General features: G+C 30.5%; 1 protein-coding gene across 10 annotated transcripts in view; it reads right to left on the bottom strand.

Moving 5' to 3' along the window:
* LOC126892788 (uncharacterized) overlaps positions 1–23,943 on the bottom strand; it is a 163,277-nt gene that overhangs the window by 64,452 nt on the left and 74,882 nt on the right. For 4 of the 10 annotated variants that reach the window (XR_007701005.1, XM_050662505.1, XM_050662509.1 and 1 more), the window contains exons 1-2: positions 20,406–20,499; positions 325–8,725 (exon numbers count right to left, since the gene is read on the bottom strand). The gene's annotated coding sequence lies outside the window, so the exon portion shown is untranslated. Of the gene's footprint in view, positions 1–324; positions 8,726–20,405; positions 20,500–23,943 lie in introns of those variants that run through there. The other 6 variants (XM_050662513.1, XM_050662511.1, XM_050662514.1 and 3 more) reach the window with 4 other exon arrangements.

The following is a 23,943-nucleotide window of genomic DNA, read 5'->3' as shown; positions in this document are numbered from 1 at the left end:
ATTAGGGTGGGAGTCTGTTCAAATATTTATTTAATAAATAATGCTCTTCATTATAATACGTGAATATCGAAATGTGATAAATATGTAATTAGTTTTGTAATTGTATGTTCCATCAGTATGAAACATGTATAATAGACCAGTGATTGAAATTGAAAAAAAAAAAGAAATTCTTTAATTATTTTTTTTTATTTGATATAGATATTCTATGATTAACGCTAATGAGGAAAGAATCTCAGTAATTATATTAGTTACTTCTCATGCAAGTTTTTCGTCTTATCACTATTTGATTTAATTTGTTAGAAAAGATTTTGATGTTGTACTTACGATTGATTTGAACCAGACTATTGATGTTGATGTTTGATGCTAGACTTGCCTTCTAGTTCCAGGTAGCTTCGCAGTACAACAAACTATTATTTTCATATTGTTGTAATTTATTGTTTTTGTAATATATGGTTGCGTCTCGTTTCGACTCGGTTAGGCTCGTTTAGTAATACATTATAGTTTAGTTAAATTCACTTGAAATAATATTTGAGAGATTTTGTTAAATTCTCTACTTATTTATTTACTTGGCTTATGAATTACATGGACAATATAATTATAAATGATTATAGCGCATTACAGAAGAAAATAAAAATAAATAAAAAAAACAAATATACATAAAAAGAATGTATATATGTGAGTATTACTCATAAAAATTACAGTTTTGTGTAGCAAGGATGCTTAATAGATAAGTAGAGGACTGAGACAGGGTTGTGTATTTTCAGCAATACTATTCACCTATCTAAGGGATCAAAATCAATAGGGAACTTGCACTCAAAAAATTTTTTGCATAAAATTGTTAATTTATGTTTTAAAATGTTATATTCAAAATATTACGTCTTAACAATGAATAGTGTACGTACAACATCTGATCAAATTTCCGCGCCTAAAATTTCCGTTTCAAACAACTTCAAAAGCGAGAGCTGGGGTCTGACGTCATAGGCTACTCGTATCGTTTGAACGTTCGGTGGGCTATTGCATTTAATGCAGTTTGCCCATAGATAAATAATATAGTTGAAATATCTTGTTTTACTCCGTGGCAAAAATGATTTTTTCTGTGACAGGCAAAATATTAACATTTTATCTCTGTTGACATGTATCAAAAAGTTCTTTTTTATGAAATTACTTTTGTCGTTTCTTGTGTTGAAGAACAAAGAAGAAACAAGTTACTTAAAAATAAACAAAACTTCTAGTAATAAAAGTAAGAGTAACTAAAAAGTATACCCTATTCCACGAACATACGCCTGTTTTGGATTACTTCGACAACGAATATTTTACTGTGCAAAATAAGAAGAACGAAAGTAAATTGCAAATTACATTGTTGTTTATTGGAATAATTATTAGCGCCATTTACTTTCGTACTTCTTATGTTGCACAGTAAAGTATTCGTTGTCGAAGTAATCCAAAACAGGCGTATGTTCGTGGAATGGCACATATTGGTGCTACTATAGTATGCGGTCTACAGTCGGGTTTCTACTATAGCTTGCGGTCTACCGAGGGATTCGGTGTAAATATAAGCTGAGATGATAAAGATATTAACTTGTAAAATTACAATAATGATTCTTCTTATTTATGCGTATTATTAACTTTGTAAAAAAGGATTTTGTTGGCTATGTACACGTTCTATCGGTACGTCTGCTAATCACTATAATCTTTTCTCAGAAGGCTTTGAACACAATAATGAAAGGCTCCAGTAGGTACTAATAAACATTACAATAAAATATAATCTTTATTATAATGCAAATTACACCGTAATCTTTTCCGGGATATTGGGACCGTGCAAGTTCGGAAAAGCGACACCTGGTTTCTACGCTCTGCACTTTTATTCGCACTTTTAATTATATTGGCCAATCATATGGTCCTGGTTACTGGATAATTTTCAAAGCCATAGTCCAAAAAAAATAATAAGAAGAAAAAATAAGATTTAGGTTATGTTATTAAAACGTAAATAACTGTATGTAGTAAATAAAATTAGTTGTTAAAGTGCAGTAATGCAAGCAAAATACAATTAATTAAATTTACTTTTATATAATAATTGCATATCATATCAATATTGTGGAGCAATGTATAATTTTTCTTCTTAAATGACAATAGGTATGAAATGTACGTCAATTTAACAATTTCAATTGACAATATGAATTATTTAAGAAAGTTGCAATTTTTCTCCGCTATTCGCGCACGATCGTTTCGCGTATCACTTCCAAGTACTTGCACACCGCGAATACGAAATCCTTCGATTAGAGGTAGGTAGATCAAACCCACGGGGTAAACCGTATACTATAATATAATGGTACCAAACTATTGTTATAAACGGTTTAAACATGCTTATTAATAACTCTTACTTATTTGCCTTGACACCTCGCATTTCTCCAATAGAATAGCTTTCACTACTTTTTATAAAAGTTGCCACCATGAAGACATCAAAGGTAGGTAAGTTGTCAGACTTATCCTTGTCCGTCATATTATGCGTTTTAAACTCTTTACAAAGTAGCACTCAACTTTATCAATTTCAGTTTAAAACTAAGCTGATTGGGGAACTACTTATTACAATATATAAGATGAACATAAATAATACCTAGGAATTTTCCATTAAAGACGATTAAAATGTAATATACCCGTGATACCTACCCTAATCGCGTTGTTTCCGACTAGCTAGCCCGGTTGACCGTGGCCCGTGACGTCGAACCAATAGAAGGACGTTCAAGAGCATTCTAAGATATTTGAATTTTATATCATTTTCAAAGCGTCGTAATTAGCGTACGGGTTAAAAATATTTGTTCTTTTCGCATGCAAGCGTTTTAAGATCATGTTACCTTATGTTTTTTAATATCATTTTAATATTTAAAAATTTATGCAAGTTCCCTATTATAACCTCGTTCTCAAATATATGTGCAAAATAATGACGAAGGCATATTATTGTTACCCGATTCTTAATAAAACATTCCATTGACAGAGCTGAGAGATAAATGGACAGATAAAGGATCAAAGAAAAAATACATATCACTAGGTAAGAGAAAAAATGCAGATATAAGGTCAATGTATTGGTGAAAAGGGAACTACCAAAATATGATTCTAAGCGTTCCGCTGAATGTTTTTCACTTTTCGTTGATAAGTAACTTATACTAAAGCTTATACCGTCAGCAACTAATCGATACGCTTCACAGAAGGATCGCCAACAAGAAGTTTGGGAGTATGAGGTCAAAGCTTTTCTGGGAACTCTACTATTGAGTGATTATGTCAACATTCCTTGGAGGAGAATGTTTTGGCAACGTGAAAGGGATCCTAGAAATTGACTTAAAGCTGTGACAGATGCCCTTTCGTACAAAATTGGATCAGTTATAATTTAGAAGGCGCTAATTTAGATTAGGTCGTCCATTTGCCAATGAAAACGTCTAAATTTGTTATGATCGACTAGACCATTTGGTGAATCCACAGGAAAAAATAACTAGATAGTATGATTTGTGCCGTAATATTTCATAATAAAGTGTTAAAAATGCAACGTATTTTTAAATTTAAAATGTTTTGTTTTATAATATACCCAAACCTATAGTGGAGTCAATGAAGATTTTCACCTCCGATTTCGTTGAACCTCCATCGATTTTCATGAAAATTGGTAAGCATGTAGAGGATACCTCAAGAAACAAAGGTGACATGGTGCCAACTTACGCTTTTACCCTGGGGGGGGGGATGCCACCCCTTCTCAGGGGTGGAAATTATTTTACTAAAAATATGGGACAAATTATAAGTAAAATTTGTTATATAAAGTTATTTCAATAAATCAATAGTTTTTGAGTTATCAAAGATCAAAAGTTTTGATTTTTCCTGAAAAAATCCATGTTTTAAAGCAGTTTTTCATAAATAACTCAAAAACCACAAGTTTCTTCAAAAAAGTTGTTATTACTAAAATCTAAGATAATATAAAAATAAATAAGCTCCCTATTCGAAAAATCTTTTATTACATATAGAAAGTGAGTTATATGCAATTGAATATACATTTTTTTTCCGCGAGTACTCAAATCTTAGTATTCAAGCTTAAATAACAGGAAAACGATGCACTTTGTTAAATATAGATATTAAACATTTTAATAAATTACTTAAAGGTAACTTTTAAAAAGCTATATAAGAAGTCGATAGCATCAAAATTAAGCAAGTTATGATGGAAATAAGAGGACCCTTTCAGATTTTTTAGGGAAGAATGAAAAATTAAACATACGTCATTTCCACAAAAATTAAAATTTATAGTAACCCATTTAAAACTTTATTTATTTTAACACGAGTAATAACTTCAACAATTTTGACCGGTTTAGAATGCATATTTTTGAAAAAAAAATACGATTAAAAAAAATTAGAATTTTTCAAATTTTCGTGAATTTCATTTTCTTTTGATAATAACTCCAAAAATACTCGATATATTTAAAAAATGGTAGAGAACAAAATTTTAGTTTTAACTTTATTTAAGCTTTTTCTTTTTTTAATATCTTTTTACGACAAAAAATAACCGAGATAGAAACATTTAAAACCTAAATTTTACTGCGAGAACCATGTAACCGGGGCCCTTTCACCTTGTATTTAAAAAAAATAAAGGATTTAGAAAATTATGTTTAATACAGCGTTATAGAACTTTTACTTAGCTTTGTAATGGTTTTTAGATAAATCTCATATTTCAAAATTTAACGGAATTATTTAAAAAAAAACCAATAACATTTTCTTTGAAAAAATTTTATAGCGGAGATTTTGTATGTATACAGGTTGTGAGAAGTCCAATTAGTCGTTTGTTGTAGGAGATACGAAAAAAGTTTATTTAGGTGAGATTGGGGCATAGATAATATCAGAATTTAAATACATTTCCAAATATACAGGGCCACCCATATTGACAGGGTGAAACAAAATTATTTTTTGTTTAATGGAACACCCTGTATATTTTTACATTTTTGGATTCTCCTCTATGTTTTATTTCTTAAAATATCAGGTTTTGTGATGTTATACGAAGTAGTTTAAAAGATAATTACGTTTATATTTTCACATTTCATAGCAATATTCACCCCCTGTATAATTGTAGTGATTTGACATCAGAAAATCAATTTATGTTCAAGTGATTTTTAATATAATCTATTATTGTTAAAAATTATTAATCTAGCAAAACGTTTAATTTTAGCTAATACAGCGTTGGTCGAAACTGAATGAGTGTTTTCTCAAAGTTTGAGAGTATGAGTTTTCTCAAACGGAGCAGCCTGTAACGCCTGTAATGAGCATTGTAATGAAATGCTATTGTATGGCACTTTAATATTTCCCACCCTGCCAGTGAGAACTGAATTTATTTTTGAAATCCCTAACTTTATGTCTTTAATTATTTTAAATATTGTAAACGATTAAAAAACAATCAAATTAAATTGAAACGAATAACCAGTGTATATCTTCCATATTTACTTCATATTTAACGTAGCCTGTATCATAACATTGCACAGATTATTATCCCTGAATAGCAACGATATACCATGAATGTGAATTCATACTTGAGAAATGTCCTATATCCAGTCTCACAAAAAAAAGGGATTCCTCAAAGCTAATATATATGCAGACAAAATCAGCCAAAGTGATTTGCGATATCTAATTAAAGGCCCTACCAAGTTGGTTTTGTTGAATATAGCATGGAAACACGACGATACTTTAGTGATAAGCGTATTTTTCGTAGTAGCTATAGTATGTTGTTTTATATTATGTATTATCTATATTAAATTAGTTTTAGTATGTTTCGTTTATCTAAAAAAATGTAAAACAAACAAAAATTCTGTTTTTATTGTAGTTGTTTTTTCGTATAGATATTGTTTTATATTGTAGTAAATTGAATTTAGTTTTAGTATGTTCCGTTTGTTTGTAGAATTATATTTAATTAGATTTGCTTTAATTACTTAAATAAATAAATTTTCAATTATATTTTATGTATTTGTGGAAAAGGAAACCTAGCATTAGCGGCCACATTTCTATAACGGCCAATTATTTTCTATTTTTAGTGGCCGTTATTGTGAGGTTTTACTGTACCAATAATATTTTATTAAATTATAAAATATTATTTAAATAAAAAATTTATAAACTTGATAAAAGAAAGTTTGCTTAGAATTTACTCCTCTATCTAATTATGGGGTTATTTTTAATAAAATAGTGTTCACCCATGAGAAGGGGTAACATCCACCCAGGATAAAAGCGCAAGTTGGTACCACATCATTTTTATTTCTTGAGGTATCCTCTAACTACTTACCAATTTTCATGAAAATTGATGGAGGTTCAACGAAATCAAGGGTGAAAACCTTCAGTGACTGCCTTTTTGGAAATATAAAAGATTGATTTTTTTCGTGATTGTCGATTTGCTAATTTTCTGATTTTTGGTTGCTATAAGGTTTAAAAAATTAATAAAAATTATAAATCATGCACATAAATGTAAAAAAATATTTATTTTACTTAATTAGACGAGATTGCTTGAGCCAGAATGCTGAAATCTGCATTTTTATCATTAAAAAAAAGGTGGATTTCACCCCTAAAATGCAGAAAGCGCAACTTGGTGCCATATCACTTTTGTTTTTTAAGTATCCTCTAACTTATCAACAATTTTCATGAAAATCGATGAAGGTTCAAAGAAATCGTGGGTGAAAACATTCAGTGACTACACTTTCAGAAATATAGAAGAATAAGGTTTTCGTGATTTTCGACTTGTTAATTTTCGGATTTTTGGTTGCTATAAGGTTTGAAAAATTAAAAAAAAAATGTAATTCATGCACATAAACATAAAAAAAATATTTATTTTTCTTAATTAAACGAGATTACTTGCGCCATAATGCGGAAATCTGCATTTTTTACAATTTAAAAAGTAGGGGTGTATTACACCCCTAAAATGCAAAAGCGCAAGTTGATGCTATGTATCTTTTATTGATTGAGGTATCCTCTAACTACCTACCGATTTTCATGAAAATCGATGAAGGTTCAACAAAATAGGAAGTGAAAACTTACAGTGACTGCACTTTCAGAAATCTAAAAAATATTTTTTAAAAAAGGGGTGTATTTCACCCCTAAAATGCAAAAGCGCAAGTTGTCACTATGTCACCTTTGTTCCTTGAGGTATCCTTTAACCACTCACCAATTTTTATGAAAATCGATGAAGATTCAACGAAATCTGAGGTAATAACTCATATCCACCTTCATTGACTCCACTACTAATAGTAGGTTATATGCCTGGTGCACCATATTTTGTACAGCATTTTTTTTTACTTATTTTACATAAATATTTGGTTTTAACGACAAATATGTTTTTGTTACCTTACATAACACGTACATTTGAAGAAAAATATTAAAAAAATATTTTAAATAATTTTTAGGCATATCTGGGTTAAGAGAATTTTAGAAATACTATGGACCGATTATGATTGTACTACGAATGGTGTTGCAGAGGATGGAAAGAGACTGAGTTAAACACACAGACGAAAAGTAGAAGATATGAACGAATTTACAGTAGTTATAGCCAACCTTCATTAATGGAGTGGGCACTTAAAGAAGAAAAGGAAGCTTTATGAACCATGGGGTGACTCGTTTGTCCAAAATGAACAGTGACTCGGTGAACAAGACAATAATCAACGGAACCAGTGAGTTTATATTTTCAAAAAAAACTTGTGTCGAATTAAGCGTATATGGCAGGAGAAGTTTTTATTTTACCTTATAAGAATAGAAAATATTCATATATATGTACACTACTACTATCGGTGACTACATTGTTTCAACGCCATCATTTCCAGCTTTTTCGAGGGTCTCCACATCATTATGGTATCTTATATTTCTTCGATTAAATAATTTAAGCATCGCCACTTTTATATTTATATCCATTCTGATTAAAGCTATCATCAAAACTAAAGACATGGTGAGGGAAAACCAATCAGCTAAAAACATTGTATATAAAACTGTAATATACAAAGTGAAAGATCCTATGGACCACATGAGCAGTTCGTCGTGTATGAAAAGTGGCAACCAAAAGAAGACAATGATATTAGCAGGAATCAATCCATAATTTTTGAGGTTGTTTTCGTTTTTGTTACTTCTGTAATGCAGAAAGTTAAACACCAAAAGACACAACGCAACAAAATAATATAGTCCATTAAGGATAAACACTTCAACAATACAACCAATAATGAATATTAAAGCATCGATTGAATAAAGTAAATAAATACCATATTTGTTAAACAGTGCCGAAGATTTTGAAAAATGTGGACTGTAAATATTTAAAAGCCAGTCCAAAGCAAGACATAAACCAACTAGAAAAAGCAGTGACAGTGATATACTGTTTATCTTAAAAATAATGAAGGGGAGAACACTTGGAAGAATATCAACCAAATGCAATTGATTAAAAAGTACGAAAAACATGGGAAAAAACACCATAAATACTATATGCCATATTGAGTAATGAAGAATATATTTGTTAGTAACAGTTTTTAATTTTGGATTCTTTGTAATAATTATAATTAGGCAGATGTCGGCTACTATGGATATAATGCACAGTAAGAATTTTATTGTGTCTGTAAAGTATGATGTGTAATGAAGTATATCGTAAGCTTCTTTTATTTGTTCGTAAAAGACAGTCAGATTTACTTCTGCTAAGGGATCTTCTTCCACTTTGGCAATATCAAATGACTCCGCCATTGTGAACCTAAAAAAATATTAAAAAGTTAGGTATAGTCGCTTCGGAAACCGGTTGGAAAACTTAAACCGAATATAACAAAATTCATTTTGGCAATTTTGTGTGAGTACTAAGTTAGTATAATAGAATCGTAATTTAGTACAGACGACTTATTATATTTTTTTTATCAACAAAAATGAGATGTTTTAAACAAATAGCGTTTCAAAAATGATGTGCAGAATAATTTTGAATTCGCTTACGTTAAAAAGTTACGTTTACGTTAAAAAGTTACGTTTTGTCCTTAAAAGTAGAAAAAAGTCTAATTATTCTTACTTAATATTTCATTATCTAATAATTTTAACTGTACTAACATGCAAGTCGACTACTAACTACTAATTTTTATGGTTAATGTGATGTTAAGGGGATCGGTACAAAGTTTCGGCTTCAATGCTATTTAAATGGGATTAACTTTTTTCGAATCCTGAGAAAACTAATAAGTATTTTTGAAAAATTTAAACGCAGAATGAAAGATGACGTTCTTACCGAGGGCCGAAAGTCCCTGAAAACTTCTATAATGATTATTTTAATGAGTTACAGGGGTGAAAAACTAAGAGAAAATGAAGTGTGATTTTTAATTTCAAATATCTTATTCAAAAGAAACTTCTTATTCATTGTAAAGGACTTTCAGCCCTCGATAATAATTAAGTCTTTTATTCTGCGTTTAAATGTTTTAAAAATATTTATTTGTTTTTTCAGGATTCGAAAAAAATGGACACCATGTTCGTGGTGATATTATCCAAATCGAACATTCGCTATCTTTGTCATACAACGCACTGAGTCGATTAGAATATGTTGACAAGACAGTGAAAATTTTAAATATTTGACATGGCATCGGGAATATTTTGAGTTGTTGATTAAATCATATTGATAGTGTATTTGATAGATAATTGATTTAAGACGTGAACCTAAAAAAAGTTATTTATTGTTTATTATTTATGGAAGATCCAAGCAGAGAATACACCAGGATATATTCTGTGTCGGTCTTGACGGTCCAGTTGGCTGGGGCTCAGTCTATCGACAAGTTTAGTGGATTTGCGATTTGCGGTCGCTGGTTCGAGCCGCAGCTAGGTCATGAAATTTATAAAAGGCCAACGCCGTAGTATAAAACTCAATAGAGTCTACGGCTTGGTCTGGATAAACTGGCGTCGGATCGGCCTATGGAGGAGCGGTACGGCAAGGGATAAGGGCTTGCGGCTTGGTGATACTCCTCCATAGATCCCTACCGAAGGGCGTTGACGCTTAACAACGGTGTATACATACATACATACATATTCTGTGATCCAAGTATTTTGTTGTTAAAGATGTTCAAAATTGTAAGCGTTCCATAGTAACAAGATTTTATTAAAAATTCCTTTATCACTTTTCCTCTTTTCTCGATTGAGTATTAGTTTTTGTTGTACAGTGTATAAATTATTACAATCACTGAATACATAGTTAGTGAAAAAATTATTATATTAATTAACTGAATTAATAATGCAATTATACAAATAACAGTTATCCAAGAACATTCAAAAGCCATCTCTTTAAAGTTAGTGATGACATTTTTGTCAAGTAATGTTTACATATCCATACCAGTGAGAATTTTACTACACGTAATTTGCCGTGTAAAGACAGAAAAAGTAGGAATAGCCGTAAAATATTTGCGCCCATACCCTTGAAATATCGGCAAGCTGTTATCTTCAAAGCGGCAATATTGAATTACAGTGGAACCCCGTTAACTCGGATTAATCGGGACCGCGGCCGATCCGGGTTATCGAAAATTCGGGTTAGCCGGAGAAAATGGTAAAAATTATTAAAATATGGTATGCTTACAGATAAACTCCGTTATAATTGGCACACAGACACTTGTAAACCACGTTCGCGTTCCACACATACAAAGCGTCGTCGAGAGTCTCATTTTTAGCTTTCTTAGCTTTGCACCGATTGTCCAAACTGTCTTTTGTTATCATTTTGAAACAAAAACAACATTTTAAGTTTTATTGCCATTACGTAGACAAAAAATCACACAAACACAACAAAATCTGAATAAATATATTTACGCGGAACGAACAATGAGACTTTACTACACACACACAATACCGTCTCGCAACGAGAACGAACTTATGTTATTTAATAAGAGTGAAGACTAAGACCATTGTTTGAAAAATAATTTTTTAATAGTCTTTTCTAAACAATGCTAGACAGTTTCAAGTAAATAAAGGATACTACAGATGCCTATTGGTTTCGATAACACGAGAATGAGCGTTGTCTGCCATGCCAGTTATTTTTACTAAGGTATATTATGTATCAAATTACACAAATACGCATTATCTCTCATTGTATAATGTGTTTGACATTGAAAATTGAAACGAATGAACTACATAGGAATTCGCTAAAACGACAAATTTTTACGAAGAAAGTTTATTATGATAAATAAAATTAGCCTGAAAAATATAAGATATTATAGTATTCGAACAATATGTTTACAAGGAAAGATAAAAGGAAATATTTTAAGATGTTGAAAAGAAATTGGAAAATCCAGCATAAAGGACATACATTTTTATTGTTGTAATGTTTGTCTGATAAAAATCGGTCCGGGTTAGCCGGACTTCCGGGTTATCGGGGGCCGACTTATCGGGGTTCCACTGTACTTAAACATTTGAAGAGTACAGGGGAAAACAAGGAATGTCACATTTTATACATATTGAGATAAACACCATAGTGGAAAAGTTTTGGGGTAGTTTTGACTTCTTTCACTATATATCGCACACCTAGTTCAATTGTGCAAAACACAATATTCTCGAGAAATGAGCAAAACGTTCTGTAGTAAATGCGTTATGCCCTGTAAATAATTTATTTTGAGAGTGACTGGCTTCAAAATTACAATTTAGGTAGTAAATTATACACTTATTGTCTGGATCTTATTACAATTTATTAAAAATAAAACGTTATTATTGTTTTGGTAGTTATGGCGATATTGCATTGTGAAGAAAGTCATTTATAAAACAATACTTAGGAGATACGGCGGCAATATAATGAAAAAATCAATTGATTTTTGCAGTTGTGGCAGTATTGAATTATACCGGTTGTATTGTGGCAGTGTATATTATCGCCACATATGTCTTGATTTTTGCAGTTGTGGCCGTATTGAACGTATCGGTTGTATTGTGGCAGTGTATATTATCGCCACATCTCCCAGTTATGGCCGTATTGCATTTTCAAAACCTCCAAAAACCCTACAGTGAAATACCGAAGTAACTTACTTTATACTTATCCAAAACAATATTTTAGTTCAGGCTGTATTGCATTAGATGGGCCATTATATAGGCAATATTTTACAGCCTTAACCCAAAATTCGAATTTTTTGCAGTTGTGGCACAATTGAACTAGGTGTGCGATATGTATTTTAAGCTGCTGAATTCAAATATCAGGCTTGCGGACAAAATTTCTTAACGGAACGTTGAAAAATCGCGAAAAAAGCGAAAAATTTCTGCTTTTTTTCCGATTTTTTTGCTAAAATCTGGAAAACTATTAACTTTTAGTAAGTGGTCTGTTAACAGAAATTAAAGTACTTAAAGATCTCTACAAAACCTTCAATCCCTAAAACGTTGAAACTTGAAAATAAAACAAAACGTTTACGAATAAGTACACCTTTGTTAAAATAAAAAGAATTCTCTTATAGATACTTTTATCGCATACATTTCGTTTTTATCAGTCACAGCCTTAAAATAATATTAGGTAGCACTTTTGTACAGGACAACAAACAATACATTGTTCTTTGCGTTTAATTAAACAAGCGCTTCTATACAGCGTGTCTACTTAAGTTGGAGACATATGGGAAACTTTTTTATTATTAATTTTACGAAAAAAAGTTATTCTTTATAAAAAGTTCTGCATGTCCCAAAACCTAAGATGCAATCATCAGATATCAAATTTTCTCAATATTATACGAGGTATGTCAAAAAATATGAATTTCGGTCAAGGGTAAAGTACCTTTATTTCTCTCAATATCGAAAATTCTTATGATAAAAAGTTGTTTGGAATCAAAAACTAAGATCAAACATGCAATTACATGCTTCTAATTGAAAAAAAAATTTTTTCTCAAATTTATGGATACCCAACATCGTTTTCAATTATTACAAATACGATAACTCGTTTATTATTCATTTTAGGAAAAAAAGTTATTCTTTATAAAAAGCTTTGCATGGTCTAAAATCTAAAACACAACCATGATATATCAACTTTTAATAATCTTATACGAGGTGTGTCAAAAAATATGAAATTCGCTCAAGATTATAGTACCTTTATATTTCACAATATTTCAATTAGAAAGATGTAATTGCATATTGAAACATAGTTTTTAATTCTAAACACCTTTTTTAATAACCGTTTTCAATATTGTGAAAAATAAAGGTACTTTACTCTTGAGTGAAATTTATATTTTTTGACATACCTCGTATAAAATTAATAAAATGTGATATCTGATGGTTGCATCTTTGGTCTTAGGACATACAGAGCTTTTTATAAAGAATACCTTTTTTTCGTAGAAGTAATAATAAAAGAGTTATCGTATGTGTAATAAATAAAAACGAAGTTAGTATCAATAAATTTGAGAAAAATTTGGAAAATATTTTTTTCCAATTAGAAGCATGTAATTGCATATTTGATCTTAGTTTTTATTTCCAAACAACTTTTCTTAATAAGAATTTTCGATATTGAGAGAAATAAAGGTACTTTACTCTTGAACGAAGTTCATATTTTTTGACATACCTCGTATAATATTGACAAAATTTGATATCTGATGATTGAATCTTAGGTTTTAGAGCATGCAGAACTTTTTATAAAGAATAACTTTTTTTCGTAAAATGAATAACAAAAAAGTTTCCCATATGTTTCCAACTTAAGTAGACACGCTGTATATACAGAACAACGTCAGGAAGCAAACAATATTAAAATGTTAATTCGTTTATGTGCTGCATACTGTGTGTGAAAAAAATAGTTCTGAAATAATGAATGGAAATAAAATATTGTGTTCTATTTAGTTATTAAGTCGTAGTTATACGTAGAGAAGATTTATACGCAAAATCTTGGTTCAATGCTATTTAAATGCATTCATTTTTTTCGAATACTCAGAAAACTAATAAAAATTTTTGAAAAATTTAAACGCAGATTGAGAGATTACATTATTACCGAAGGTCACAAGTTTCCGAAAACATCTATAATGTTTATTTTAATAAGTTACAGGGATAAAAAAAGAGAATATTTAGTCTGATTTTTAAGTTCAAAAATGTCATTCAAAAGAAACCTTTTGTTTATTCTAAGGGACTAGCCGTCGGTAATAATGTAATCTTTCATTCTGCGTTTATATTTTTCAAATATTTTTATGTGTTTTCTCAGGATTCGAAAAAAGAATGCATTTAAATAGCATTGGACCAAGACTTTGCGCCTACCCCCTTAATTGTTCTTGTTATGATACATTCGCAAATAAAGTTTCAAGGTTGATTAAAAAAACAGAAATAACAGTGAATTTTTTTAAATCGCTGAAAGGGGGGTCGTGAACTGCAATGACGACGTCGACATGGGGGGGGGGGGGTTCGTCTGTAAACGACGAATTGCGACGGGGGGGGGATGTATTAAAAAGTTCAAATTTTTTACGACGTAGTTTATGGATGCCCCCTATACCACCCACATAATTCATGTCATTTGACATGTTCTGCGTGTCGGACTTATTACAATGCCCAACATATTTGTCGGACAAACATTTTTCCATATAAAATATTGCTGTAGGGAATTCAAAGACTGACGTTCGGGAGGCAAAATTATCAAACATTGTGTTTGTTAATATTATTTGCGCCACATGTTCCTTTAAGTTTTTTACTGTTAACAGTATTTTTAGTTGTATTTTTTCCGAACATTTTGTTGTAGATTTTGTGTAGTTTTCTGTTGTAGAAGTACTTGAATGACTTTATTTACTTTTAAGCAGTGAGTAAATAAACATGAGTACATATAAAATTGTGGGTAGACAATACAAATGTTGCTGGTAGGTACCTAGACGCACAGTACTCCAGGCAGTGGGGGCTCGTACCACTTTAAGAAGGTAGTGCCACAACTCGGGCAGCCGCCAAAATTTTTAGTGACGGATTCACGATATTGTCAAAAAAAGGTATACTGACAACAAAAACTAAAAAAAATATGCGCGGATACTTTTATCTTATGTACATATCTTAAGTTTATTGATCTGAGGTGCCAAGCAATTGTCCAACATTGATCAAAACAGTTCCGTAAATTAATTAATAATAAAAACCTCTTAACCTACCACCAGCATTTACTGCTGATAGTGCTTGAAAATTGTTATTACGATTTAGTCTCTATTTACCAATTTATAAAAATAATACTATTTCATTATTCACACACATGCACAAATTTTTGTAATGTCACTTTTAAAGTTTACGATATATGAAGTTCATTCTTCTATTTTTTGGTTGCAAAGTTTTCAATGACTTTATAATTAAAATTATCAATACAATTTACAAAATGCTTTTCTGTAGATAGCATACCTAAAGCACTAGGTTTCGATGTAAACATCGAAAAACAGCGTTCTGCTTCAGATGTTGATATAGGAATGGTAACTAAAATACTTAAAAGTTTAATAGTTTCTTCAAATGTGCTTTTTGAACCTTCCCTCTACAATAAAACCGATAGCGAAACAGCCCCAGAGGTAGTACTTAATTCGTCTCGCTAATACAGTACCTACTTCTAATTCAGTTTTAAACCGAGTTTTGCTTAAAAATTAAAATTGTCTCCAGTCTCCATGGTTCATTAAGAAATGATTCGGAGAACTGATGCTTATAAGCAGAAAACTTCTCCGACATAAATAAATTAGAAGCAACTAAATGTCCGGAGAAGGTAGACCTTTGAAAGATCTGGTACTTTGAATAATATGAACCTTTAAGTCGTTGTCTAATTCGGCGCTAAAATTGACCAGCTCCTTAAATATGCCTCTATTTTCTGAATTTTCTTTTTCGTCGTGACCTCTTAAAGCTAACTCGAAAGCTCCACAACACCTTATAACATTTGTAGTTTTTTTTTCTAGCGAAAAACCACCAAAAAAAAATTTTAAAATACTAATCTTTATTGTCAATTAATAAATTAAACTTAAGAAATAATCAAAATATTATCAAAATACCCACGATCATGATGCACCAAAAGTTTAATTATAAATACAAAAACTTTTTAACAGAAAATATACATAATAAAAGCGACAAACCAGCACGTAAAAAAACTCGAAATAAATAGACCTGGCTTCATACCCTCGTGCCTGGCACAGAGATTCTAATGTTAAGGTATACTAATAGTCCAATATAGCTCTTTCTCTGTCACTTACATATAATGCTCGTAAAATCTTTCTCTCTTTACTCGTGCCAGTACTGACTTCGGCGCGAAGGAGATTCTCCTGTCGAATACTCTCCGCTGTCGGCAGGGATTGTATTGCGCCCATAGTTGCCATATTTTATATAATTTATGAAGATCAAAAGAAATACAAACAAAAAAATTAATAGGAATTAAAAAGTTTTGAAGATAAAAAATATGTTTATGGATAGTTAGCAAGGTAGTGCCATGGCTCTATGGCACTACCTTACGGGCCGCCACTGACTCCAGGGTAATAAACTATAAATAGACCATGTTCGGGACACTCAAAGATCCAGGTAGCTGACTACTTTTTTAGTTGATGAAAACCTACCTGTTTCCTGCCTAGAGTTCGCGTCCGTTTTTTAATTATTAACAATTTAGTGCAAAAATCGCGATTTTTTCGATTTTTTGCACCCCATTCAAAAGCAAAATAGTTGACATAACGTTACAAAATTTAATTTTTTAGAAAATAAAAAACCTTCAAAATGCCGATTTTTGAAAATTAAAAAGTTAATTTGTTGCTACGCAAACTGCAAAATAAGTGTAAATTGTTATTTGTTAATAACTTTTACTAAAACTACCTTAAAACTTCAGTGTTTCACCCAAAGTTGGGTATTGGGGTACTTAACAAACCCTCAAAATTTGAGACGGAACCATTAATTAGTTGAAGAGTTATTCTAATTATTTATACCAGAGACCTTTATTTTGCAATAACATAAGACAGAAAATAATGAAGATAGGGCAATTCTGCGTATGCCAAATGAAAGTAGAAAACTGATACTATTAAAATGTAGGTACTAAATAGCGATAAAAAAATTATCTAATATAGTCAAAAATCCTAATGCCAAATTTGTGAAATTTTGAAAAACATTTAGAATAACTTTAAAAATGTCCGTAGAAAAAATCTTTTTATACAGTGAGCACGTAAAGGTTGGAATAAATTCATTTTCTCGAGAATGGACAATTTTGGAAAAAAATTCCGAAACAGGTCAATTTTTATTTTTAAATTACGACTTTTTGGCATACATTTCATGCTAGTGACGTCATCCGTCTGGGTGTGATGACGTCATCGATGATTTTTTTAAATAGGAATAGGTGTCGTGTGATAGCTCATTTGAAAGGTTATTTAATTCTCTATTCAGTAATATAAACATTTACATAATTATTTATACAGGGTGTCCAAAAGAATTTTTTTTATTTAAATTTATTGACATAAAAGAAAAATGCATGTAATTTATTTCATCTAAAATACATTTTACTGCTCTCAGAAAACAAAAAAAAAATGTTTATTCGAAAAATATTCATTGCTTTTCGCTTAAACTAGATGTCCAAACTGTCCAGAGGAAGGTGGGTCGTGGCGGTTTGCTATTGAATTTAAGCAAAAAACAATATCTATTTATCAAATAAACATTATTTCCTGTTTTCTGATAGCAGTAAAATGTATTGTGAGTTAAATAAATTACACACATTCTTCTTTTTATGTCAATAAATTTAATTCAAAAAATTTATTTTCGGACATTCTGTATAAATAAATATGTTGTTTATATTACTGAATAGAGAATTAAATTACCTTTCAAAGCAGCTATCACACGACCCCTATTCTCATTTAAAAATTTTTAAAATGACGTCATCACGCCCAGATGGGTGACGTCACTAGAATGATACATATGCCAAAAAGTCGCAATTTAAAAATAAAAATTGACCTGTTTTGGGATTTTTTTCCAAAATCGTCCATTCTCGAGAAAATGAATTTATTCCAACCTTTACGTGCTCACTGTATATTCGAAAAGATAGTATTTTAACACGAATTTTCAAATAACAAAATTTAGCCTGGGCTCATTTGGGACAAAGTTAGCCATATGTTTTTTTTTTAATTCACAGCTAATTTGTTCATAATAATTAAGGAATCTCATTAATGCCATTTTAAAGAATGGGATTTGTATTTTTTCATATTAGAAAAGCTGGTATTTTATACGAATTTTTAAAAATGTAGTTCAATTGGTGACTAGTCGTGGTAAGTGAATGGGGAGCTGGGAGCCGACAAATTCACGAGTTCAAAAACTAAAAAAGCGACTTAAAACTACTATCATTTTCTATATCTCGGGATCTACTGAATATCTGTACTGTAATTTTTCTGTACATTACAAATATGCAATTTTGTCCAGACATTTATTAATTAATAAACATACTATCCCTATTACTCATATAATAAGTTAAGGTATACTTTAATATATACATTATCTTAAATAAATAATTATCTAATAAAAATAATTTATTTATTAAGGTGTACTTTAACTTTTTCTGTGATCAATAATGATACTATGATTAAAAAAATATACTTTTGTAAAAGAAATATTTTTCAAGAATTGTTTAAACAAATTACACTGTTTATTAATTAATAAATTTATAAACAAATTGCATATTTGTAATATACGTAAAAATTATATACCAATTAAGAAAAGAAAGATCAAATCCATTGAGTTGATCCGGAGATACAGCAAATTATATTCGTTTGAAATTGCTTTTTCGGTATTTTAACTCGCTGGATTTGTTGGTTCCCCCTAATAATCGTTGGAACTACATTTTTGAAAAATCGTAGAGGGTGCTGTGAAGGTATAATGTTTGTGCAAATTTTTTAAGAAAAAATACAAATTACACTCTTTAAAATGGCACTAAAGTGATTCCTTAATTATTATAAACAAATTAGCTGTGAATTAAAAAAAATATATATCGAACTTTGTGCCAAATGAGCCCAGGCTAAATTTTTTATTTGAAAATTCGTGTTAAAATACTATCTTTTCGAATATATAAAAAGATTGTTTCTACGGACAACATTTTTAAAGTTATTCTAAATGTTTATAAACAACAAAATTTTAAAAATTTAGCATTAGGGTTTTTGACTATGTTAATTATTTTTTTACCTTTTTTTAATACATTTTGATACTATCACTCTTCTACTTTCATTTGGCTTACTCAGAATTGCTCTATCTTCATTATTTTTGTCTTATCTTATTGCAAAATAAAGGTCTCTGGGATAAACAAATAGAATAACTCTTAAAGTAATTAATGGATCGGTCTCAAATTTTGAGGGTTTGTTAAGTACCCCAATATCCAACTTTGGGTGAAACACTAAAGTTCTAAGGTAGTTTTAGTAAAAGTTATGAACAAATAACGATTTTCACTTATTTTGTAGTTTGCGTAGCAACAAATTAACTTTTTAACTTTCAAAAATCGGCATTTTGAAGGTTTTTCAATTTTCTAAAAAACTGAATTTTGTAATTTTATGTCAACTATTTAGTTTTTGAATAGAGTGCAAAAAATCGTAAAAATCACGATTTTTGCACTAAATTGTTAATAATTTAAAAACGGACGCGAACTCTAGGCAGAAAATAGGTAGGTTTTCTTCCTATAGGTTTACAATATCTAAAAGAGTAGTCAGCTATCTGGATCTTTGAGTGCCCCAAGAAAATCCTTATTACCCTGTATTCACAATCATAAACTTTTCAGGATGAAACGTTCCACAATTAAAATCACGTTCCATAATTAAAACTTCCCTGTTCCAGTGTTCCCTTGCCTAAAAGTTTGTCCGACTAGACCGTTAAGCTATTTAAAAATGTTCAGCTTACTATTAATAAACTTTTTTGGTACACGAGATCCAGGTCTATTATATTATTATTAAACCTTTTCGTCATATTTTAAAAATTTGTTTCAATTTTTTGGTTGATTCTTGTTAATTATTTTGCTTCTGCAAATTACATTGCATGGTTGAGGAGGATAATAAAATTAAAAAAGTACAAAAATAAAAATGTACCTACACATTTTTCTTATTTCGACAAACTTCAACTTCAAACGAGCCACATGAGACTGTTACAATTATTTAATTTACCTAACACGCGTAACTTGCTTAACGACTATGTCCTTACAAATAATGACAACTGCTGTAATGAGGGGCTATTCAAATATTATGTATTAAATTACAACTGATACTATTTAGTAAAATACGTGAATATCTCTGTGTGATAAATAATTATTTTGGAAGTTGTATGTTCAATCCAACATGTAGATAAAAAAGACCAGTGATTGAAATTAAAAAAAAAAGAATTTCGTTATTTTTTTTTGTATCTTATATGATTAAGTCTAATGGCGGTATATTCTTAGTAATGACATAAGTTATTTATGCTATATTTTCATCTTAGATTTTGGTTTCTGATTACGCGTTATTTGATTTTATTTTTGTTAAATATTTTGAGGTTGTACTTACGATTGATTTGAACCAGACTATTGATGCTGATGTTTGATGGTAGACTTGGGTCGTGCTTTCAGGTTGCTTAGCAGCATAATACACTATTATTTTCACAATGCTGTAATTTACTGTTTTTGTAATGTTTGCGACTCGTTATGAATCGGCTAGGCTCGTTTCGTAACAAGTTATAGTTTAGTCTCTTAAGCTCAATTAATTAATATTTAAGAGATTTTGTCAAATTCTCCAATTATTTATTTACTTAGATTTAGCGTATGGTGTACTTGGACCACATAATTAAATGATTATAGCGCATTACAAACACAAATTAATATAAATATAGAGCAGCGCGCTAATAATCGGCAAAATAGCGCAAAAGATGGAAAACGATTTTTTTTATGGCATAGACTTGATTGCTAGGGATGGGAAAAACCTACCGGTTTAAACCTAAAACCGGTTTTGTTACTTCGCAATAACCGGTTTTACCGGTTATTTTTTTGTCCCGGTTATAACCGGTTTTTTCTTTTTAAAGTAAAAACCGGTTATTAGGTTTTTACGGTGATTAGGATTAGGTTAGGTATTATTTGGGATCCCAATCATAATTATTATTCTCAAGTAACTATTCCAAACAAAACCATAATTCAAATTTTATTTTATTTTATAAATACAGAAGCCAACTGAAAGTGCAATCTCACATCAGCCAGCAGAATCAGTTATTAAGTTTTATTTAATATTTCCTTGAAAAGGTATTTGTAATCATAATATTTACATAAGAAGTGTCTGTTTGAATTAGACGCAAGCCAAACATCATCTATTTTTCATACTAAACTCTTAACTCTTGACATTGAAAGTCGGTGAATGATTTTATCTGATTACCAAAAATAATGCTCTGCCTATGCATATCGTATTACTGATTACGAATACGAATCTCCAAGAATTTCCCTACGTTATCAAAACGATACACCCATACAGGAAGTAATAAATGAGTTAAAATGTACCTATTCTAGAAATATATAATATATGATTCTAGAATAGGATAGAACAGGATAGATAGATTTAGATAGAATAGAATAGATTTCTAGAATTTCTAGAATAGAATATACATTTACAATTACAATTTTCCTCTCCTCCCAAAATAAAAAAATTCCCCAACCATTTCAACTTATAAAAAATGTCCCAGACTCTTTGAAATGGGATTTAAAAAAAATAATATCAACATAAATATTTTACTTAAAAATAAATTGGATAATGCAATATATCTCTTATTTTTACTACCATCAAAAAAAATTTATCATGTATTACTTTTAACACGTTAAATACAAACGTGTTAAAAGTAATACATGATAAATTTTTTTTGATGTTAGTAAAAATGAAAGATATATTGCATTATCCAATTTATTTTTAAGTAAAATATTTATGTTGATATTATTTTTTTTTAAATCCCATTTCAAAGAGTCTGGGACATTTTTTATAAGTTGAAATGGTTGGGGAATTTTTTTATTTTGGGAGGAGAGGAAAATTGTAATTGTAAATGTAACTTTGTAACCTATTGGATTAAAAAAACCGAAAACCGGTTTTTCCAAAAACCGGTTTTTTTGGCCGGTTATAACCGCCAGGTTAAACCGTAAGCAAAAAAAACCGGTATAACCGAAAACCGGTTTTATGTCAAAAACCGCCATCCCTATTGATTGCCAATTAGCCAGTCACAACTTTTTTGTTTTCCATTCATACATAAAGAAGGCAATGCGGTCCTTAGAGTTCCATAATAAACTCTTCCACAGCTCTACTCAGTTCAAAAGCTGCAGCTGACCGCTATGGACTATCCAAGTTGCTCACCACATTTTTCCATTATATATCTTCTTCATCTTCTTTTTTCATATAAACATAATATATCAGATTATCAGGATTATTAAATTTAGAGGTTAATTTTAGTTTCAAAGATAAATTTCATTAAACAATCATATATATTTTGGCTGTTTAGAGACAATAGATAGGATATATTGAAAGGTGGAAAAACATTACAGTTTATTAAATCTTCTTTTAAATTATAGGTGTATGGAATGTATTTTGTGCACTCAAAGAAAGTGTGATTCAAATCACCTACCCTCTGACATTCAGTAAGTACAAAGATTTGAATCAAAAACTTTAATTCTTGCTAGATGTAGAGGGAAACATGCATATCCAAACTTCAGTCTGATAAATTTTGTTATATATCTTCGAGGCACTAGAGGTGGAAATTTAGCGATAGAAACCTATATATTTACATTATATTGATTTTTTCCCACCTTTAGACGTATCTGACGAGTTTGGCAAATAACACTGCGACAGTGACAGTTTTAGTTGACATACTCCTCTGATACGTCTAAAGGTGGGAAACAACCTGCTTCCATCAGTCCATACAGATCTCAATATTTGTTTGTAAAGTAGTAACTTATTATGCATCGACAATGTGGAGTTTCTTCCAATTAGCCTATGCATTTTTTTATCTTATATTTATGTAGTTCTTCCCTTTTTTTCTTAACGTGCACCTTCCAGCGTAGTTTTGCATCTAATGTTATACCCAAATACTTATCAGTATCTGCATATGGTACTTGGATATTTTTGATTATAACTGGTGTAAATTGTATTTTTTTGTTGGTGAAATTAACATGGACAGATTTAGCTTCATTCAGCCTGATTCTCCATTTTTGTGTCCATTTATGGATTTGGTTAACTGCTATTTGGACCTTTTTAGTCGCCTCTTCACTTGTCGTCCCTACTGCTTGAATAGCTGTATCATCAGCAAAGGTGGCAACTGTGTTGTCTTCCAGTAAAGGTATATCACACGTGTATAGTAGGTACAGGACCGGACCCAACACACTGCTTTGTGGAACACCTGCTCTAATTTCTTTTAAGTCTAAAAAACAGTCTTCTTGCTTAATTCTAAAATGTCGTTCTTTTATGTACGATTGTAAAAATTTTGAGTACTGTATAGGTAAAAAACATTTTAGTTTGTATGTTAAACCTTCATGCCAGACTTTATCAAAAGCCTGTGCAGCATCAAGGAATACAGTTGAACAGACTTTCTTTTCTTATAGGGATCTTTCGATAATATTTGTGATTCTGTGCACCTGGTCAATTGTTGAATGCTTATTTTTAAATCCGAATTGATGTGTCGGTATCAAATTTCTTGCTACGATAATTGGTTTTATTCTCTTGATGAGCAGTTTCTCAAACACCTTCGATATTACAAGAAGCAGAGATATCGGTCTGTATGACGAAACCTCATGTGCTGGTTTCCCTGGTTTAAGAATCATAATGACTTCCGCCTTCTTCCATATCATTGGTACATATTTTAATCTAAATGCACCGTTAAAGAGGTTTGTTAATTTTACGATAGCTCTTCGTCAACAGCTCACCCGTAATTAAATCATAGCCCGGAGCTTTCTTCGGATTAATATTTTTCCTTATTTCTTCAAGCACTTCTTTTGGTGTAGTTAGTCGAATTTCTTCTTCTAATTGAACAGGTTCCTCCCATCTTTCTTCATGCCCTTGAGGTTCATTTGGTTTGAATGTATTT

The sequence above is a fragment of the Diabrotica virgifera genome, chromosome 9, assembly GCF_917563875.1.
Source record: "Diabrotica virgifera virgifera chromosome 9, PGI_DIABVI_V3a".
In the NCBI taxonomy this organism is placed as follows: domain Eukaryota; kingdom Metazoa; phylum Arthropoda; class Insecta; order Coleoptera; family Chrysomelidae; genus Diabrotica; species Diabrotica virgifera.
The sequence above is the reverse complement of the archived record's forward strand: the minus strand, read 5'-3'. Positions and strand labels throughout refer to the sequence as shown.